The 20,857-nt window shown below is 49.9% G+C and overlaps 1 protein-coding gene and 1 long non-coding RNA gene across 2 annotated transcripts in view; one reads left to right on the forward strand and one right to left on the reverse strand.

Moving 5' to 3' along the window:
- WNT9A (Wnt family member 9A) overlaps positions 1-20,857 on the reverse strand; it is a 52,963-nt gene that overhangs the window by 25,383 nt on the left and 6,723 nt on the right. The gene's annotated exons all lie outside the window — the stretch shown is intronic.
- On the forward strand, positions 13,813-17,127 carry LOC114068860. Its single transcript, XR_003573682.1, has 4 exons — positions 13,813-13,832; positions 16,232-16,235; positions 16,516-16,521; positions 16,935-17,127. It is a non-coding gene; the product is annotated as an uncharacterized LOC114068860 (long non-coding RNA).

Consider the following 20,857-nt stretch of genomic DNA (forward strand, 5'->3'; position numbering starts at 1 on the left):
GGGGGAAGATATTTTCAGAATATAAAGGGGTTTTTTTGTTTGTTTGGGGTTTGTTTTGGGGGTTTTTACATCTACTCCTACCATGAAGCCCGAATTCCTGAAAGCCAGAAAAGTCATCTGTGCTATACACCTGCAACAACAGCTTTGTTTTCCAGTTCCAAGCAAAGAAAAATCCAAGTTCATGGTCTTAGTAGCTTCCCTTGCCCAGGAAGAGCTGCACAGAGCAAAGGATATTTGGCATTTGAAATCCAAACCAAAAGAGGAACCAGAAAAACTCCATAAATGTTTGTTCCCTGTGCCTTTTTTCCTTTTTTTTTTTTTTTTTGGCACTGCTGCTGCTTTATATTTATCCCTGCAGGTTTAAAAAAGAAGGAATCAGAAAAGCATCACACACAGGGTAATCTCCAGCTCCCAAAACACCTCCTGTCCGTCCCTTCTGGCTCTCTGCAGGTCAAGCCCCTGCCAGGAAGCCCGAGCAAGTCCTGCAGGTCTGCTGGAAGATCCACAGGGATCACTTCGCTCAGGGCAGCGCAGGGATCAGGCCTTTTGATTCAGAGCAGGCACAGCATCAAAAAAATAAAAATAATAATAATAATAAATGTTGGACGGGGCGAACGGAGCCTTTTTTTCCAACCAGCACCTCATTAAACTTCAAGGCTCATTGCCACCGGATGTTGTGAAGCCCAAAACGATGGAGAGATTCCAGAAGGGATTAGACAAATTCAGGAAAAGGGAGGAGGGTTCATCCAGATGGGTGATGAAACACGAGGGCTCAGGAAGCTTTTAAAGCACTGACTGCCAGGAGCCAGCAGGACACGTCAGGAGCCACATCACTTGTCCCACTTCTCCTTAGATGTCCGTGTCTGGCTGGACAAACCACGGATTTGACCCCATGTGGGGCGTCCTGAGGGAAGGAATTACCTTCCTGTCATGTCCCCAGCACCTAAAAATTCCCTAGGAAGATGCAGCTTGGTTTGGCTGCAGCGTTTAACCCACCCGCTCTCCAACCCTTCGGGTGATGGCAAGAACCGACCCAGAGGTGCCAAGCACACACCACCTGCATATGGGGCCTTCCAGGACTTTACAAGGGGCTTATAAAAAAGAGGGAGAGCGACTTTTTACGTGGAATACTGACAGGAGAAGGGGGAACAGTTTTAAACTGAAAGAGAAATTTCGATTAGGCGTTCAGAACAATCCTTGGCTGTGAGGCCCTTGGCACGGGTTGCCCAGAGAAGCTGTGGACGCCCCATCCCTGGAGGTGTCCAAGGCCAGGTTGGATGGGGGCTTGGAGCAACCTCCCAGCAGTCCTTCCACGTCCCCAGCAAGCCTCCCACCCACGGCAGGACGTGGGAATGCCTGGCAGGGCCGGCCATGTGTCCGTGTCAGTCTCTGCCGCCGCCCCTGCCAGGGAATGATCCGGCTCCTTAATGAATCGCCCATTTGTCTCCCCAACACCTCAGCCAGCCCTTTTGTTCGGTTTGGGAGATAAAGCCTCAAGCAGCTCCACAGCAGACACGGCCCAGCGGGATTTGGGCTGCTCCTCTGCCTGCCAGTGGGATAAATCCCGCCGGACAAACCCCACTGTCCCTCCCAAACACTGCCCGCTCTGTTCTCAGAGCTGCCCTTGCCCAGACCACAGCCACTGGCAGCCAGGGAAGAAACTCCTTGTAGCCAACACAGCAGCTTCCCAAGCTGCCTGGAGATATCCCTGTGCACACACACACACACTGGAGGAGCAGCACAGCAGCTAAAGAAAAAAATTAAAGTTTACTCTGCGACAACACAAATGCAATGAAACCTTTGAGGGAAACGCAGCGAAAGCAAAGAGCTCCTCGAGTTCACCGGGACAGAAAAACAACTGGAGAATGAGCCTCTTCCTCCTTCCCCTCGTTTTACACTCAGGACCTGGAGGTCCCAGCTGGAAGCACAGACTGGCTCCTAGTCAAACTTCTGGATAAATGACAACTTTTAAAAACGAGCATGTGGATTCGGGGGGGGGGGGGGGGGTTCACCTCTCCCTCCCCTCAAAACACGCTCCCCAGCCCCTATTAGATATCGCAGGGAGGTCAGCTCGTGGAGTATTTAGATGGTTGGGCGGGTTGACACATCATCTCGTCTATTTTGGGAGCAGTTTACGGGTCTGCAATTCCTCCCCTGCACAGCAGCGATTGCTTTTCCACTCTAATGTCACATTATCCTCGTGGCAGGTTTCAAAACTAAACAGGTGAAAAAAACAAACTTTCGGGGCGCTGGAGAGAGCAGGATGCACCAGAGGCAGCATGGGGATGGGATGGGAGAAGTTTGTCCTCCTCCTGAGCCCCAGCAGAGGTTGTGGGAGTCAATTGTGAGCACGGAGGTCGGTTCCTCACAAAACTCAACAGGAGGACACTCAAAGGCTCTTGCATGGAGGTTATCCCATGACTAAAGGGGTCTCCTGAATGTCTTTTTGGAGGAGCTTGGAAGTCCTGAGTGTCTCTACAAGCTTCAAGTGGTCAGAGCTGCAGCTGAACAAAAAAGCACCGGCCAAGGCTTCAAACTCATCAGACAAGGACAAGCCACTAGTGCAGAAGTCCTTAATGAAGTCAAGTTAACCAACACCACAAACCACTGTCTTCTGCTGCAGATGCAAGGGCACTGTGTGATGCTTCCCTCCCTGACATCCTTCGGGCATTGCTTTTCCCTGGATCTCCCCCAGCACCCCAGAACCCTGCTCATCCACATCACAGTTGGTGCAAACCAGGGGAAGAGGGAAAGAACAACCCCCCCATCCTGAACACCTGCCATGTATCTCCTGATGATCATTCACCAAGACAGGCCAGGATCCCACAGCATAACAGGAATGGGGTCACCCTTCCCCAAAGGACTCGGGTTTTGTGGAAGGGGAGCAGATGCTGCTGCAGTGGTTAATCACAGGTGATGAACGAATCAATATTGAGAGCCAGGCTGCTGTTCACAGGCCTGTGCTGCTGGCAGGACCCTCACACCACCCTCACCTGCCTTCTGAAGGTGATATGACTAAGGTCTATTACCAGCAAAAAGTCACATTAACCAAAATACTACAGGCCAGGAGAGCCAAGGTCTTATTCTGTGAGCACTGCTGAGCAGATGGGACTGCTTATCATCCATAAAAAAAACCCCACGTTTAAAAAATCAGGGAGAGCAATTTTTTACACAGGCAGATACCAATGGGACAAGGGGGAACAGTTTTAAACTAAAAGAGGAGAGAATTGTGATTAGATTTGAGGAAGAAATTCCTACCTGTGAGGGTGGGTAGGCCCTGGCACAGGTTGCCCAGAGAAGCTGTGGCTGCCCCTGGATCCCTGGAAGTGTCCAAGGCCAGGTTAGACGGGCTTTGGAACAACCTGGGCTAATGGCAGGTGTCCCTGCCACGGTAGGGATTTGGAAGTAGATGGCCTTTAAAGTCCCTTCCAACCCAAACCATTCTCAGATTCCATGATCCACCCTCAAATCAATGTAATTTGTGCTCAGCAATTAAAAAGGAAAATCCTTTATTATTAAATAAATCCTTTATTACTAAAGCAGCACGTGGGGACACTCAACCAAGCAGTCTTAAGGAAAGCATTTCCTTCCTGTATTGATCATCTATCCATCCATCCATCCACCCACCCACCCACCCCCCAAAGTGGCATTAAAAAGGCAGGGGGGAGGACAACAAGCCAAGTGTTATTCATAGCAAATTCTGATTAGATTATGAAACTTTAAGAAGATCTTAACAAGTGGACAGTGTGCATTTTACATAATTAGCTTGTTACTTATAAATGCCTCCCATAGTGCCAATGGCAGATTTTCACCACCTAAAATAGCCTAAAGCTGCTGGATTCGGGAGCTCCTGCCATCCCAATTTAGATCAACTCAAAACACACAGAAAACCACGAGGTGGTTTCGTTGCACCAAGATTAAGGATTGAATCGGCTCTTGTGTGCCTGGAGCTTGGAAGCGGGTAAAAGATTAGAGGGCAAAGACATATTATGTCACTCTGTACCTCGCCAGCCCAATCCTCACTGAATGTCAAAACTGTTCCTCACTGCATTTTGAGAGATTTCAAGTTACTCTTGGGGAGACAGAGCCTGGCTGTAAGGCTGGATGTAAAGATGCACGTTGTGGGATGCCACAGCTGCATCCACATTCATTTAGCAGAGATGATCCACTTGGCTGCTCCCCAGCTCCATGAGACACATCCTTCATCCAGCCGGGACCGTTTCACCTCAGTTCCAAGAAGCAGCTCAGAGCAAGCCTTGAGTCACAACCACTGCCTAAAAAAGGGGGGACCTCAGAAGCAGCAAAGCAGGCAAAGAAACCATCTGAGCTGCAAGTTGTTCGTGCCTGAGAAGGAAGTCCCAACAAAAGCAGAGCTACACTGTTATTCCTATCCCAATCCCTGCAATATTCCTTCCAAGTTCCTGCAGATGGAGGAAGGGTGAAGCATTTTCAATTCTAAGGTGAAGAAGTGCAAGAAAACATGCTGGAAAGATCCTGAGGGGAAAAGCTGTCTCTCGTGGGAAGAGGATCCAAAGGCTTGGAGTCATCCCAGTAGGCAAAGATCATCCAAGATGCCTTCTGCCAGTTTGTGCAAGTTGCCATTTTCTAAACCATCCACTGACAACAAGCAGAGCAGAAAGGCAGTCCTTAAATCGAGGGTTACACAAGCAAAATGATGCCCCATCTTCCCATATTGAGAGATTATTGAGATCAGTAAAGCTGCCATGGGTAACACTGAGTGTGTCCCTTCAATATTCCATAGAATGGCCATTGCCAAGGACTGCAGGGGGAAATGGTGGCCACGTGCAGTGAACAATCCCAAGTTAATTGAGGGAAAAGGAAAACACCTTTAGTACCTAATGGGACCCTCCAAGAGCTGGAGAGGGACTTTGGACAAGGGCATGGAGTGACAGGACAAGGGGGAATGGCTTTAACCTGCCAGAGGGCAGGGTTAGATGGGATATTGGGAAGGAATTCCTCCCTGTGAGGGTGTGGAGGCCCTGGCACAGGTTGGGCTGCCCCATCCCTGGAAGCATCCAAGGCCAGGTTAGTGGTTTCCACCTGAGCTAGTTAGTGGAAGGTATCCCTGCCCATGGCAGGGATTTGGAACTAGATGACCTTTAAGGTCCCTTCCAGCCCAACCCATTCTGGGATTCTGTGATTTCCCTTTGTCCTAACAGTTTTACTCCTCAGAGCCCAGAAACATCAGTGGGTGCATCCTCTTCAACAAATCTCCAGGTACAGGATATGAATCTTTTCTCCTTCAGAAAGATTCCCAAATTACAGCTGAACGGAGGGCACAAGGCTCCAGCCGACTGTGAGAAACTACAGAAGCTCCAACTGAGAGATATCCCATCAAATCTACTCCTCTGGGAAAAATCAAAGCCAACTGCTGCACTTCCTGCACTCAGCTGTGGAGTGCTGACCCAGGACGACGTTCTGCCTCGCAACATAAATTGTTTGTGTGGTCTGAAGGTGCACTGGGAGATCCAGCTCCCAGCCCAGGGCTGGGTGATGAGTTTTTCCCAAATTTAAAAGACATTTAGCTGACATCTCCTTTGAAACAATTATTGATATCCCCAAACTCCCCTTGAATTCAAAACGATACAGAGCGAAAACACCTGCGAAACAGATGAAGGGGGTTTGAAAGTTTGCTCTCTAAATTACTCCTTGGGAATTCCTTGGAGGACCAAAAGTGGAAGAAGCAAAAAAAAGAACTAAATTGTTCCATACAAAGTGCCCCTCAAGGGCCGGGAAACAGCAGCATAATGACATGCAAGCAGCAGGAAATCAATTCTATTTTAAAAGGCTATTCTGCACGAGATATCCCTGCCCAGATTCCCCCCTTGCCTTCATTCCCTCAGGACAACTCGAGGGAAAGGACCACGGGAGGAGCAAACTGATGGTACAGGCACCACTTCTGAGATTAAAATCCACAGCAGAGGGCAAATTCAGCCAGAGAGCTCTTGCAGTCATCCCCAAGTCATCTGCAAACCTCATCTTCCAGCCTTTACCTTTCCCTGGTGCGACAACAAAACATGGCATGACCGGTAATAATTCCCAGGGCTCCAAAGGAATGAGAGGAAAGCTCCAGGATGAGAAGGGATGCTGTGGGTGAGTGGACTCTCGACAGCCTTCTCCAGGCTCTGTGGCTCAGACAGCATCCCAAAAACACCCAGGAGGAACCAGATGTGTTTTCCACGGAGCAGAGAACGGGGATAATGGGGATAAATCAGCCCTGGGGCCAGGCAGTTAATGGGAACGGGCAGGGAATATTCAGTAATTGCCCAGTCACCGGCACAGGGGAGGAACTTGCAGGACAAACCTCGCATGGAATCACGAGGCAGAATTCCAGGGCAGTGCAGGGATGATTGAGGTCACTCCCACAGTTCACCTCTGGAGTTTCCCAAATTAAACTGTGAACAGTAACTGTGGATGCAAAGGTATCTCCAGATACTTTGGGTGATGGCACATCTGGGCTGATGCACTTCAGTAATTAGAGTGAATTTTTACATATATTTGTCAGAAATTATGTTCCAAGGAACAAGCAAATTCCAAGGACTCCAGCCTGTATTTGGGATACCAGGGAAATCCCATGGCATGGATAAATAAAAAGGTAATATGTTTGACAATCAGGCGGAATTTGTCCAGTATGGGAATGGTACGGCACGAAAAAGAAAAATTCAAAATAAAATACAAATTAAAAACGAAAAAATAAAAATAAAACAAAAATTTTAAATGAAAAGAAATAAAAAGAAATAATAAAAACAAAAGTAACAAATAAGAGAAAGAAAAGAAAAATTAAAAATAAAAATAATAAAATTGAAATAAAAATAAAATAAAAATAATAAAAACAAATAAAAAATAAAAATAAAAATTTAAAAACAAAAATTTAAAACCCCACAAAAATAACAATAACATATAAAAATAACCCCCCCTACATTGGGCATATCCCACAAGCAAGAGAACTTTGCTTCACAACCAACCTGAGTCTCCCTTTTCAGCTCAGTCCTTTATATCCCAACATGACCAGTAATAAAGAACAGCCTGAACTCCTCTCAAACTACTCCATCAACAGATGATCATTAGAGTTAATCACAACCAGAGCAGCTCCAGCCTGAAATGCAGTTTCCATCTGCCTTCAAAATGCACGTGGGCTTGCTCTGCAATTCCCACATCCCACCTATTTCAGTGGGTCTGCAGCCAATATTCCCAGGATGACACAGGGCACTACATGGAACCAATCAGAATTAGAACCAAGAGGGTAAAAAAAAAAAAAAAAAAGAATTAAAAATGAAAATCAGAAGATTTGACTTCATTTCCAAGGGTCACAAAGGTGCTCAGCTACATAATAAAATCTTAAAAAAAAAAAAAAATATGAATAATGATAGTTGAGCAAAAGTAAATTGGTGTTTCCATGAAAACAAACAAACAAACAAAAAAGAATATGTCCACCGATAAATCTCCCCAGCAGGTTTCCTCCCCATGAGGATAAGCAGCACCAGAGCTGCCCATTCAACACAAGATAACACAAAGATAATTTGGGGTAAAAGAAGCTAAACTCTGGCTGAACCACCATCTCTACCCTGCCTGCACTCGAATTCAGCAGCAGTGATGTTCTGGGGCAAGGCACGTCTGAAGGGAAGGGCATGAACGTGAGCTGAAGGGGCACAATTAGGAAACTCAGGGAATTTTGAGTTCTAACAGCCACCCCTCACCTCAAGAGGAGCTCTCCCCTTGGTTTGTGGTACAAACCCAGCCAGAACTCCCCGAGCTCCAAGCGAATCCCTGCCCGGCCTCGTTGCTGAGGCAGCAGCTGAAACCCAATAGCGCCGCCACGAAACTTGGCCCACGTCCTCCTCCTGGGGCTTTACGTCCTTCCCTGGGAGACGGGATCACATTCCCCAGCCCCTCTCCCCGTCTGAGCCTGAGACTCCTCCAGTTGGCCCCGTGTCAAGAGAACTGTCCCACCCCCAGCCTTGGTCTCTCTCTCTCTCTCCTCCTGCTGCTGAGCCCTGCTCCGGCTCCCTCCGGCCCTGCCCGGGGGTTCTGGAGGCATCCACCATCCATCCCCTGAGCCGGCATTCCCAAGGGACACCATCCCACAAGTCTCACACCTCACTTCCTCGAGGCTCTGAGGGTTGAACCACACAGGAACGAGAGTGGCGGGAGCTCCCCTTGCTTTGCCGGCTCTCGCTCCGCCACAGTCCCCTCGAGTGACATTGATTTCCTGGGTGGTGGAGAAAGGAATCCCTCCAGTTTAACCCCCTCCAGCCCCAAAACAGCAGTGGTTCAGAGCACCCCAACAACATGGAACTCTCACACACAGCTGGAGCAATAAAACCCACTGAAACTAAAAAAATCAAGGGAAAGGCATTTTATAGCAAGGGAACAACTGGGAAACGTTCACTTTGTTGTTTCAGGCTGACTAGCAGGTCTCAGCATGAAGGCAGCAAGAGCAACCCATCCCAGCACACAATTACTGTCATTTGTCATCAAAAATATTCATTTCTTCCACCCTGTGTCAAAGAGTTTAAGCAAGCACTCAAGACTGGTCTCCTAAGCTCGTGATTTCCCACCCAGCTCCTTGCTGAAGGACGTCCACCCTGATCTGCTCTGGAGCTGTCAAGGAGCAAAGGGAACTTCAGCAAAGCAAATGGCAGCTTCAAGGAGGAAAGCAAGGCCCAAAGAACACCAAGACAAGAGGAAGGCTTTCTGCTGGGGCTCTGTAATACAGTTTCTTTGTGAATCAAAAGCGTTCTTCACGCTGGAATTTTCCTCCGAGGTAAAGAGGGCTTGCAACTAAATTTAAAAAAAAAGAAAAAAAAAAAAAAAAAAAAAGCCCTCCAAGTTTCCAAAAGCATTTCAAGTGATAAAACCAAAAGTTACAGCCTGAAAATAAATCATAACAGTAATATGCACACACTTGAGAGGGGGGGAAAAAAAAAAAAACAACAGATATAAACCTACACTGGAAAAATCTTGCACTTAGCGCAGCCAAAATGCCAGTTGATACATGTCACATTTGGGCGCTCCAGGCAACGCTATCACAATGGCTAATACAGGCAGGCAGGGCTCCAAGACGAATGTCCAAAGCCCAAGAGGACACACAGATGCTCCCTGGAGCCTTAAGAGAACAGTGATGGCATCCCAGGCCTTTTGCTGAAGCTTTCACACGCGCCCAGCACCTCGAGCGGCGGCGCGAGTCAAAGCAAGGCTGCGACCTTTGAGACGCCGTTACCGGCTAATCCCGCACGAAGGAGGGCCTCAGAAAACATTTAGATTGAAGTATCCACGAGATTAAGATGTTTATCCCTCCTGTGTTCTGCACACTTGTGATTTCAGTGTCTCCTGGCTGCGAGAGCTCGGGAGGACCAAGGGCCAAGAACGAGAGAGGGCGACCCGGGGCGAAGGGAAGGGATAGCAACGCTAACAAATGTTCCTGTGTTTGCTGGAAACCTGTCACCAGCCCCCAGATAAAAGAGGGAAACACAACCAGGGGAGATTTTTGCCCCAGATGGAAATACCTTGCGTGGCCAAGCTGACAAATCTATTGGGTGCCAGAAGGACTCGGAGCAAAACGTGAGACTGCGGAGGATGAAATGTTTTAAGACTTTCCAGGTGTGTGTTTGTGGCTTCAGGCAGAAGTGCCAGGAACGCCTTTAGGTCACCCCAGCCCATCAGCAGCCCAAAGCTGCCTCAGCACAAATGCTGAGGAGGTGGTCAATTAACTCCTGCTCTGACTGGAGAAACTGTTCCAGCAGCCACATGCAGAGATGAGGGTCTTCCCTTCTCCCATTCCAAACTGGAAGGGTGTTTGGCACCAGAGTCTCCACGGGGGAACCTCATGGAGGCACTCAAATCATAGAATATCCTGAGTTAGGACTCACAAGGACCATCCAATCCAACTCCTGGCCCTGCACAGACACCCCAACAATCCCAAGTACCACAGAAAAAACACACCTAATGTGGAGAAGAAAGATCTTTTATACAAAGCACAGAAGAATTTAGTTGGTACAACAGGAGGGAAGATAAAGACACACAGCCGGGACCATTCCTCAAGGCACATGGAGGGAGGAGGGAGGGGTTTATGACAAAGTTACCAGTCAAAGCCTAACTCTCCTTCATCCTAAAATAACCAGGATTTGAAGAGTTCACCAAGCACAGCTTGCAAACTCCAGAGTTGGGACACTCACGCCAGACATCTCTGGTCACAGATGAGACACCGTAACTTTGTTCCAGCAAAACAAATCCTCGCTGAGCTGCACTGCTCAGGGATGTTGTGGACTCACAATCCCTGGAAGTGTCCAAGGCCAAGCTGGACGGGACTTGGAGCTACCTGGGCCAGTGGAAGTGTCCCTGCCCATGGCAGGGGTTTGGAATGAGATGATCTTTAAGGTCCCTTCCAGCCCAAACCATTCTAGAATTCTGCAGTCATGCCTCTGAGTCGGATGCTGCACGAGGACATGGCACAAGTTATCCAGCGCTTCCACGAGGTCTCTGTGCCAACTCTTGTGGCTTGTTTAGGATGGGGAGTTGGTCCTGGGCGAGGATGGTCCCTGATAATTTTGCGTTCCTAAACATTTGGTCATAACAAATCTGTGGGTGGATCAGAGGGGGAAAACATCAGGACACCACCAGCCATCCCCTAGACAAGGTTTTATATCCTTCCCCTCCCCCCAAAAAAACCCCATTGGTTCCACACTGAAGGCCCCAGAGAGCTTGCAGGGCAGGCTTAATTTTAGAGCACACTCATGGGATTTGCTTACATAATTTTCTTGGTTTGGAAGGCTTTCTATTTTTCTTAGTGAGAAAAGCTGTCCAAATTTATCACGTTAAGCAGGGGGGGGCCTGTAAGGACCTTAAAACACATTGGCTGCGATTCCCCTTTTAAAGTTTGCATATCACAATTAGGGCAACGTGGAATTAGAGCAGCTTTAAAAAGTGAGGTGGCAAAGAAACCATTAAAAAGGACAAATCCTTACCAAATTCTACTGGCACCTAAAACACAACGACCCACAGGTTGTCCAGAGGCTGCTGAAAACAGGGCAGCAAGAGATCAACGAGTGTTCCAGCTTGAACCCTTTAAGCAGGGTGCACACAAATCCCAGAGCAGAGATTCTGATTGATTTGAGGAGTCTGAAAGGGATTTTGAGAACATCCTCTTTCTGTTAAAGGCACATTTGTAACTACTGGAGGAGATGCTGGCCTAATCCAACCGGACAAGAAAGAAATTTCCCCTTTGGGTATCCTGCAAACCACTCCCCAAATCCCAGAGACAGGACTTGGCAGCAGCGTTGATACCACTCCAGATTGAATTCCAACCCAGGTGGAGCTAAACAGAATTCAATCTGGAGTCAGATCAGGATCACAGCAAGGACTCAACTTCTCAGGTTTGTTCTCACCCACCTGCAATCACAAAAAGCCATAAAACCCTTACACCACCACCTCACTTGATCCATCACCCCCAATTTTCATACTGATCGTTTTTGTAGATGGAAGCTGAGATTCTCCCACAATAGCAGGTATTTCCAACCCTGTGGACAAGCTCCAGGAGTAGAGGGAAGGGGTCAATTTACAGAGCCTGAAAATAAAGGCAACTTCACCAATCCCATGAATGCCCCAGGCCAACATCCCCCAGACTGAAGATTCACAGGAAGGAGAATTCAGTTTAAATGTTATCAACCTACTGAAGATCCATCTCAGGGGCTGCTCCAGCAGCTCCCTTACCCTCCTGCCCAAAGGTCAGAGCAGTGCACAGTGGAAGAAGCTGCACCTCAAGCAGAAATCATTTAATCTGGGTCTCAAATATAACCCAAGTCTATGAAGGTCTTGCCTTTAGGTTTCCAGAACTTCTGACTAATTAAAAAACAGCCCTGGAGCTCCCTTTCAAGCCTGGCCTCGAAACATCTCTCAGCAAGACCTCATTGTCTCCTCAGGAGTGAAGCTCCAACCTGGCTGCTCACACACAAGCGATGTGTTCTCCACAGTCTCTGTTTTCAGTGCTTCTCCATGAGAGCCACGGAAAAAAACCCCAACCTAAAGAAACTAAAGGTTTTTGTGAGTCCCCCTCCCAAAAAAAAGAAATCCTTATAGAGCTGCCAGCTGCTGCTGTGACCACCCAAACTGCTCCCCCATTTCTCAAGTGATGCTAAACTAAGTAGAGGAGCTGAAATATCCTAAGCAGGAGGGGAGGGTGAAGTTACACAGGGGCCATTAGTAAAATAAACCTTCCCTGGCAGGCTGGAGAAGCAGCACCAAGAGCAATGCTGGCACTTATTTCAGTCACTGGCTTTAACCCTTCCTTCCCTCAGCCACCAGCCCATGAAAGGTGGCAGAGCTGGGCCAAAAGGGCCATTCCCTCCCCAGCCCCACTGGTGGCCACCCAGCAGGGATTAAATTCGGGCCCAGAGCAGCAAAACAGGGGTCTCAGCACGGTGTGAAATCAGGTCATGGGCTGTGGGGACACAGAGAGTGGATGGAGAGCACCATCTGCAGAGGGTCAGTGTTACCTCCTGCGCCCTTCAGAGAGCAGAGCCCAAATGTTTAGGGTCAGAATGAAGGAAAAAGAAACTGTTGGATCACTTTTTTTTTTCCCCTCTGCTCAGGAATCTTCCCTGGCACTGGCAGGACTCCCCTTTTCACCCCAACACACTCATCGTCTGACCCTCAAAACACTGAGGAAAACCCCATCCCACCAAGCTCATGTAATGACTGTTTTTCACTCAAACTTCAGGGAAACAGAGAGGCCAAAGGCTTTTACAACCACAGCTCATCCTCAGCTGGAGAGTTAAATTACTGAGCTCAGGAGGATGAGTGTGCTGTTGGTCAAGTATTCCCAGTTCATCCAGTGCCTTCAGGGACAGCAGAGAAAAAACTGGGGTGTGACTCACTGCCCTGCATTTTTTTAAGTGAAAAAGCAAAGAGCTTGGTTTGGGGAATTACAGGGAAAAAAAAAAAAAAAAAAAAGGAACGATCAGGGAAAGAAAATAAGAGTAAAAAAAAAAAAAAAAAAAATAAGGCAGAGCAAAACCTCTAAAACACCCTGGTTGGGCAACTGAAAGCACTGGATCAGCAGATGCAGAAGCTTTTCAGAGGAGCTGGTTCACACATTAGCAGAGGTAAAATGTTTGCAGCTTTCTCTGAGAGAGGCTGCCTATATTAGTCATCTGTAAGGGGACACTCCAGCAATGCTAAGTGGAATGAATCGAGCCCAGGAATGCAAAGTGGGGTGGTTAAACCACATCACTTTTGGAGTGCCTCCTCCAAACAAGGCTCTAAAGTGCCCTTAATTCAGTTTAGCCTGATTTGCATTGAAATCAAGTCTGTTAAAGTGAATTAAGGACCTTTAATCCCCAAGGAGAGTGTTTCCACCAGGGCTAGTTAAGAGTAATTGAACTAATCCACTTTAAAAGTCAGTTCAGATTAGTTGTGCTAAGTGGCTGTGCAGATGAGGCCTGGGAGCACAGGGACTGTCTCTGGGCTGCAATAATCCCATCAATCTGCCTCTGGGGCTGCTCTGGGAGGACAGGGAGAGGGGCTGGGAGGGATCCAAAACACTCAAATAAGAACACTAATAGAAACGTCTACTTGTGCTTGACAGGTGCCATCTGGTTGCAACCAAAGGCATTTTCCACGTGTATTTTCTGTGCAGACCATATTCCCTGGGCATGGCCGAGGGGCAGCTGGTTTTCATGGGCAGCTCCAGGCCCAGCTTTCTGTTCCAAGAAGTTGCTGGCAGCATCTCTCAGCCAAGCCACGCTCCAGGCTCACATCCCTCGCTGAAATATGGAATAGCCTCCACTCCCCTCGTCCTGAAGGAGCCAGAGGATGTGTCTGGGCTCAGTGGAGAGCTGAAAGGACCAACTCCACCCCAAACCAATGCCAGGGGTGGTTGTTATCCCCCATTTGGTGCCATCACACCCACCCCACTCCCAAATCGCTGCCCGCTTTCCCCCCGGTTTCCAGTGCAGCTTTTCAACCGGTTAGAGCAAGAGCAGGTCACAATTCCCACAGAAACAGGGAACAGGAAGCTAAAGAGGGGGCAACAGAAATCAAAGAGAGGGCTGAAACTCCCCCCTAAACCACATCATGCCCCAGTTTTCACTCCAGCCCTTCCCCCCACCCCACATACACCGGGGGCAGCAGCACCGAGCAGGCTGAGCGCAGGTTTTGCCTTTCTAGGAAAGCAGCGAGCCCCTGTTCGATCCAAGCCAGTTCTTCCCCAGCTAAGAATAATCCCCCCAGCTGCTGTTTGATGTCCACACATTGCCATGGAGGCAGTGTTTTTTCCCTGGGAGATCCGCAGGGGACGGGGGAGCCGGGGCTGCGTGTGTTCGCCCCAGTTAATGTTTCCTGTGCGGTTCGGGGCCGTTTTACCTACAGGTATGTTTATTCCACTACTTTAGCAAACCAGCAGACTTTTTAATGGAACTGTTGATATTTTTCCTGGCTGCTGCTCCTCCTGGAGAGGCGAGGCAGTGTACAAATGGAGTTCATTCCTAGCTCCAGCCCGAAGCTACTCTTCTCCTCCTGGGACCGCGGGGAATTGGAGGTTTCCATTGCACTGGTCAGGTTTCTCCTTCCCCTTCTCCAGCCTTCAAGTTTTAGATACACAAACAGAGGCTCTGGGGCAGCTGACAGTAGCGAGAGAAATGCGTGGCTGGTGTTTAAGCAAGGGCAGCAGCTGCCCTGGAAATGCAGCCACACATCCCCCAGCAAGGCCCCGGAAAAGGAGAGAGCAGGTGCAACACTGCACCCCTAAAATGAAGCCTCCACTCCCCATCTCGTTCTGCAGTCAGACCTTGCAGCCTGAAGCTTGGTGTCTCCTGCTTAGAGACACTTCAGAGCTCACTAAGCCATCGGTAGGACTCCCCATACTTTTGCCTCTGAACCCCTTTTACTGCTGCAACAGCAGCAGGAACTCCAACCCAGAGGGTTCTGCTTCATCAGGCATCTACTGAAGGCACTTTCAGATGTGATCCACAGTCCAACAGCCCTTTGGGGCCCTGAAAAGAACCAAAGGATGTGCACCAAGTCCCTGACCCAGCTCACAGCCCGCTCACTGGGAGAGCAGTCCTGGTGTACAGCTCAACTACCCTGAGGTGCCCAAAGCTGTGCAGATCCTGAGCAACCTTCTGCACTCCCTTCACCCCACGGGGCAATTGGGTCAAACTTATCCCAGGCCTCTGAACACACCCAGACAGACCAGACCCCAGCTTTAGAGCCACCTCCATCCACAGCACTGGAGAGGAGCCCTTCCAAGAGCTCTGCTAACAGAGCAAACAGCCTCACACACACAGGCAGGAGCATCTGTTTGGACAAGGCCACCAAACTTGCCCTGTCCCTGCTCATCTGTCCCCACAGCAGCTGCAGCAGAACATCCCTGAGAGCATCACCAGCCCATCCCTCCCTCGGTGCTGGAGCCTTCAGCCTCTGGGAGCAGGTGGGATCCCCTTCCCCCTCCTCCTCAGCTGCTGACAGGGAGAGCACCCAACCCCAGCCAGCTGAGAAATACACCCAGTGGCATCATGGAACAGGGTCATCCAGCCTGGTGCAGTCCCAAACTGAGGGATTTTTGTCCCAGTGAGTCAGACAAGGCCAAGCTGTCGAGCTCACCTCCCCCCTCCCAGCGCCAGCTCCCGCTCTCAGATTTTCCATGAGCTTTGCAAGCAGCACAAGGGCCTCCAGGGATGCAGGGATGAGGGAGGATGCCCTTCCTTACCCTGGTACCTCCCACAGGGCAGTGCCTGGGACAGCTCTGGTGAACCCAGTCCACACACTGGGGAACACAAAATCCCCAGGGACAGACCCGCAGCTACTTTTAAGGCATCTCCACTCCATCCAGTGAGATTTGTTGCTGCAGGGTTGTTGATCCCTCTGCAAGCCCAGAAGACAAATGCAGGATTATTCCTGGTCCCACTCCCCTTTCCAAACACCTCCTTAAGCCCAGTGTGTGTCCTGCACCCTGCAGGGACACCAGGACTCTGCCCGTAAACACATTTTCATCAGCTACAGAAATCACTGTGGGCATCACAGCCCGTGCCACTGACCACAGGCACCGCTCAGAGCTGCCTTTAGTCCAGCTCACGCTCTCCCAAGAGCTGCTCTTCAGCTTCAGTCCTCTCCTGAAACTCAGGCTAAGCCTCTGGATTTCCAGAGTCAACACGGGACAAGCCAGAAGATAGAAACAGTCACCAGGGATGCAACACAGCTGTGCTAATGAGCCAAGGGAAGTGTTGGATCTTTGGGCAGACCCTGTAATTCAGCTCAAGTGGCTGTTGCACCTCTGGCCCGTCAGATCAGCTTGTTAAAACCACAGAGCGGGGGAAATCGCTCCCTGCCTGCTCCCAGCAGGAGATTGATCTTTGGCAGGGGCTGAAAACATCCCTCCCCCCTCCTCACCTTTGATTACAGAGAGGCCCAGGGATGCAGAGAGAGAGAGAGTTGGGCTCTAAGTTTGCCAGGTATTTCAAGATCTCACCTTACACTGGAAGAGGATTAGGGCTGGAAAAGAATTTTGTCAAGATTAAGCCGAACAAGTCAGTTCTTTTTAAATCAAGGCTCAGTTCTGGTGAACCGTCCCCAGAGGGGGTTTGGGCTCCAGGGTTGGGTTTCTTGGCAGAGGAGATGGGCAGCACGGGAGGGCTGTAAGCTGAACTCCGTGTCCCTGAGCTGGGAATGGTCCCCCTGAAGGCACTGACTGCACTGGGAGAGGTCCCTGGAACCAATACCAGTGGATCCAGCTCAAAGAGAACCCTTACCCCGAGCACAATCCCTCAGCTGTTTCCCAATCCCACCAGCTGCTCTGACTCCCAGGTGGACACCTCATCCCTGAGCTGAACTTGGCTCCCAGGCGCTCTGATGTCACAGCTCGTGGATTCACATCCCATCTCACACCCCCGGGCAAGCCCAAAGCCGGGTCAGTGCAAGAGGCTCAGCTTCAGGGAGCAAGGTGGGTGCTGACAGCAGCCCTAAAATGGAGCTGCAAAGCCCCACAGGGTGCTCTGGGCCAGCAAGAAGCACCTTCACCCCCCCAATCTCCAGCTGGAATCTCAAAAGAAAAGTGCAGTTACACCCCCCAGCGCTGCCTGGCTTTGTTTGTGTTGCATCACCAAGCATCAGATCGGCAATCTTTGAATAAAAGTCATCCATCTTCGGAGATGACGTTAAAATGAGGATATTTAAAGGCCTGAGCTCACCGTAACAGTTGAACCAAAAAAAAAAAAATAAATAAAAATAAAAAAACCAAAACAATGCACCCAGCTGAGCAGGGCGAGGTTTATCCTGGGAATCAGCTGCGGGAAAAACAAGGAGCAGGGGCCGTTTCTCTGAGGGGATCAGGTCGAGGGGGAAGGTTACAGAGAACCCCAGAAAAGCCTTGAGAGGAACCTGGCAGGCTGTGCTGAGCCAGAGCTCAGCAGATGGCCAGCCCCGTGGTGGGGGATCCTGCAGCCCCCCCAGCGGGGTCAGCGAGCACCAGTGCCCTCCCACACACCCTGCAGCAACACACGGCTCCCTCCCACGGGCAGGGCTGGGGAGCTGTCACCTCCTGCTGATGGATGGCACCCAGGGAACGTGAGGCATTCGGTGGAGGTGGAATTTAAAGGGTAATAACTTGCTCTGACCGGGAGTTAGGACAGGTTTTCTTGCACATACAGGTGAGCCCCCCCCCTCCAAGGAGATGCTCGTGTGGCACTGCTGGTGGTTCTGGAGCAGAGTCACCACCAGCTCCTTTTAAGGAGAATCACAGGATGGTTTGGGCTGGAAGGGACCTTAAAGTTCATCAAGTCCCACTCCCTGCCGTGGGCAGGGACACCTTCCACCAGCCCAGGTTGCTCCAAGCCCCGTCCCACCTGATCTTGGACACTTCCAGGGGCAGCCACAGCTTCTCTGGGCAACCTGTGCCAGGGTCTCACCACCCTCCAAGCCAGGAATTCCTTCCCAATATCCCATCTAACCCTGCCCTCTGGCAGTTTGAAGCCATTCCCTGTGTCCTGTCCCTCCATGCCTTGTCCCCAGTCCCTCTCCACCTCTCCTGGAGCCCCTTCAGGCCCTGGAAGGAGCTCTCAGGTCTCCCCAGGGCTGCTCAAGTTCCAGGAGCTTTAGAAAGCCCAGTGTCGAGCTTTGGGCTCTGCGTGTCAAAGCAATTCATCTTGGCCTTCTGTCTCATCTACCTGCACATCACACACCATCCAGGGGTCCCACTCCAGACCCACCCTCGCGTGCCTCAAAAATAAACTCTCGATTTTCCTTCATCAACAACGGAAGGAGAAAAAACATCCAGGGGAGAAAATGACACGTCGCTCCCCAGCTCAAGAAGCCACCTCCTGTTCCACACAGCCAGTGGCCAGTTCTGCTGCCTCAGGCTCTGGAAGGCTCCAGACAGTTCTTCCAGGAAAGGAAACTTTTTGCTCCAGTCACAAAACTCACCCCCCCTCCCCCCCTTCGTCCAGCGCACGGCAGATGCAGGAGGCAGAGCAAGTTTCGCCCCGAACTCCACGAGCACCCGGCGGTCCAATTAACGCCCCTTTTTTAATCAGCTAGGCCAGACCTGCCCGTAAAATCCACGCCAGCTCCCACAGAGCCCAGCATCCCACCGGCAGGAGCTGCAGCCTCTCCCAGGGCAGCACAGACTCAGCAGCACTGTCACAGAGTGTGGAGTTTGCATGTCCTGCAGTGCATGCACAGAAGAGCTGCTTTCCTCTGTGTGCTTTCCAAAGAAAGAGTTCAAGTTTTTTTAACCTGTCGTTTCCCCTTCTCCACCCCCCCCACCCCAAAAAGAAACCCCTTCAGCAACCGAATTAACAAAACACTCCCCACACCTCAGAGAAGAATGATTTAAGGTCGCAGAGCAGGGTGGAAGAACTACCAGAGAGCAGGCTAGGAGCTGCTGGATCTATTTGGAACAAGAGCTCTCTCTGCAACAGCTGAGAGGGAAGAAAAGTCGGGAGAGATTTTTCTATCAGCTCCGGCAAATCTTGTAACTGCTGTGTTTATCCGTGCAGTCAAAATAACTCCCTGTTCCACTCAGAGCAGTGCAAACATGCATTACAATAAAATGTAAAGCCTGCTGAGCTGATAAACTTCATAAGTGTATTTTCTGACGCTATCTCGAGAGATAAGGCTCATTAGCACTTACAGCCACGGTCTGAGGGAACCTTAAAAAGCACAGTTAGGAACAGGAGAAGAGGGGGAAATTTGTAATTAGATGTCAAAAAGCCGGCTTCTAAAAGGGTTAACCCTTTCCACCCAGCATCAGAATAATGCCTAGCTCCTATTCAACCTGACCTGAGCTGGCTCCTGAGCTCTGAGGCCAGTAAAGTCAGGAAAACACATCCCACCAGTCCTGGGTTGGAACAGGACCTGCAGCCACGCTCTGCAGCAGCACCCCCACGGCCATCTAAGAGTGCAAACAACGGGCCCCTCTGCTCGAGGGCTTCTCCTCAGACTGAGAAACCAATTGTATTAACATCCTACAAGCCACCAGCAAGCTCTTTTTTTTTTTTTTTTTTTTTTTTTGGCTGCAGAGAGTAAGGGCTGCTTCGGTTGTGGAGGGGAGCCAGAGGCTCAGCGTGTTTGCAGTCTGGAAAGCCAGGTGTGGGAGGCTCCTTGGATTGCTTCAGCACGCCCTCAGGGAAGCTGGCAGGTTGCTGCCTGGATGGTTTGGGCACTTGGGGTGAAGTTTTGCGTCTAACAAAAGATTTTTGGCATGAATTAAGCAAGTGCCATCCCCACCCGAGAGCCAGCTGGAGCCACCAGGTTCGAAACAGGGAGAGAGCGGATCAAGAGAGTTTTGATGCACTGAATCCTCTTGTCCCACACCTCAGACAGCAAAAATTCGGATGGGAGCTGATCCAGTCCAAGCCTTGAAGGTGCCACATGGGCTCTATGTGACTGGAGCAGAGATTTGGAGCTTCTGGCAGCAGAAATCCTTCCACCTCTAGCGACCCCAGACCACACTCAAGGCTGTCTACCCAGTGGGAATATTCCAATGGAACATCTCCAAAACCCCCTTCCATCTTAAGTCCTTCCTAGAAGGCATCAGTGCACAGGGATGCAACAGGGACAGGGCAGGTTAAGTCCAGCCTTCAGCTCTGCTGAGCCAAGATTTGCTGCTCCCACCACCCCTGTGCAGCTCTGGTCAGCTCTGCACCAGGAATTCCCTCCTGCAGTGGGGTCAGCAAATCTCCTCCGCCTACTCAGTCACTTCCATGGGATCTTAAGTGTTCAGCAGTGTCTTCTGATGAAGATTTTCCACCAAAAAGAAACTCTTAAGGAGTGTTTAAACATTAACATTTATTAGGAATAAAGACACTGTCGGCATCTCCTTAAGCGAAGGGGATGGAATGGAGCATCCCTGAGAGGGAACATCTCTAGGAAAGCTGGAGAGGGACTTTTTACATGGGAAGAGAGTGACAGGACAAGGGGAGATGGCTTTGAACTGGAAGAGAGCAGGGTTAGATGGGATATTGAAAAATGAAGCAAGCAGCAAGAACTGCCAAAACTCAGCCTGGTCAGAAAGACTCAAACTGAGCAGCATCACAGTGACTACTCCACCAAGTCTCCCAGACCTTCCACTCAACTTCCTCTGCCTTCCCAATCCCACAGCTAATTCAATTACCTGCCACTGCATAAGCCTCAAGGCAATTTTCATTACCCCGGATAAAGCACAAGGCCTTTAATTATTAAACACTCCCGGGCTTTTTGTGTTGGGGTTGTGGGGCTGGACTCCCTTTTATTGTTGTCAGCAGCTTCCAGAAAGCAAGTTAATCATTGACCAGGCCTTTCCCCAGGAGACCAGAGTCCTGTGGATTCCTGCATCACACCAGGCTAAAGAACTGCACTCCTGCTTGGC

Source organism: Empidonax traillii, unplaced genomic scaffold, assembly GCF_003031625.1.
Source record: "Empidonax traillii isolate 1590-97213 ecotype Southwest subspecies unplaced genomic scaffold, ASM303162v1 scaffold1136:size174510, whole genome shotgun sequence".
NCBI lineage: Eukaryota > Metazoa > Chordata > Aves > Passeriformes > Tyrannidae > Empidonax > Empidonax traillii.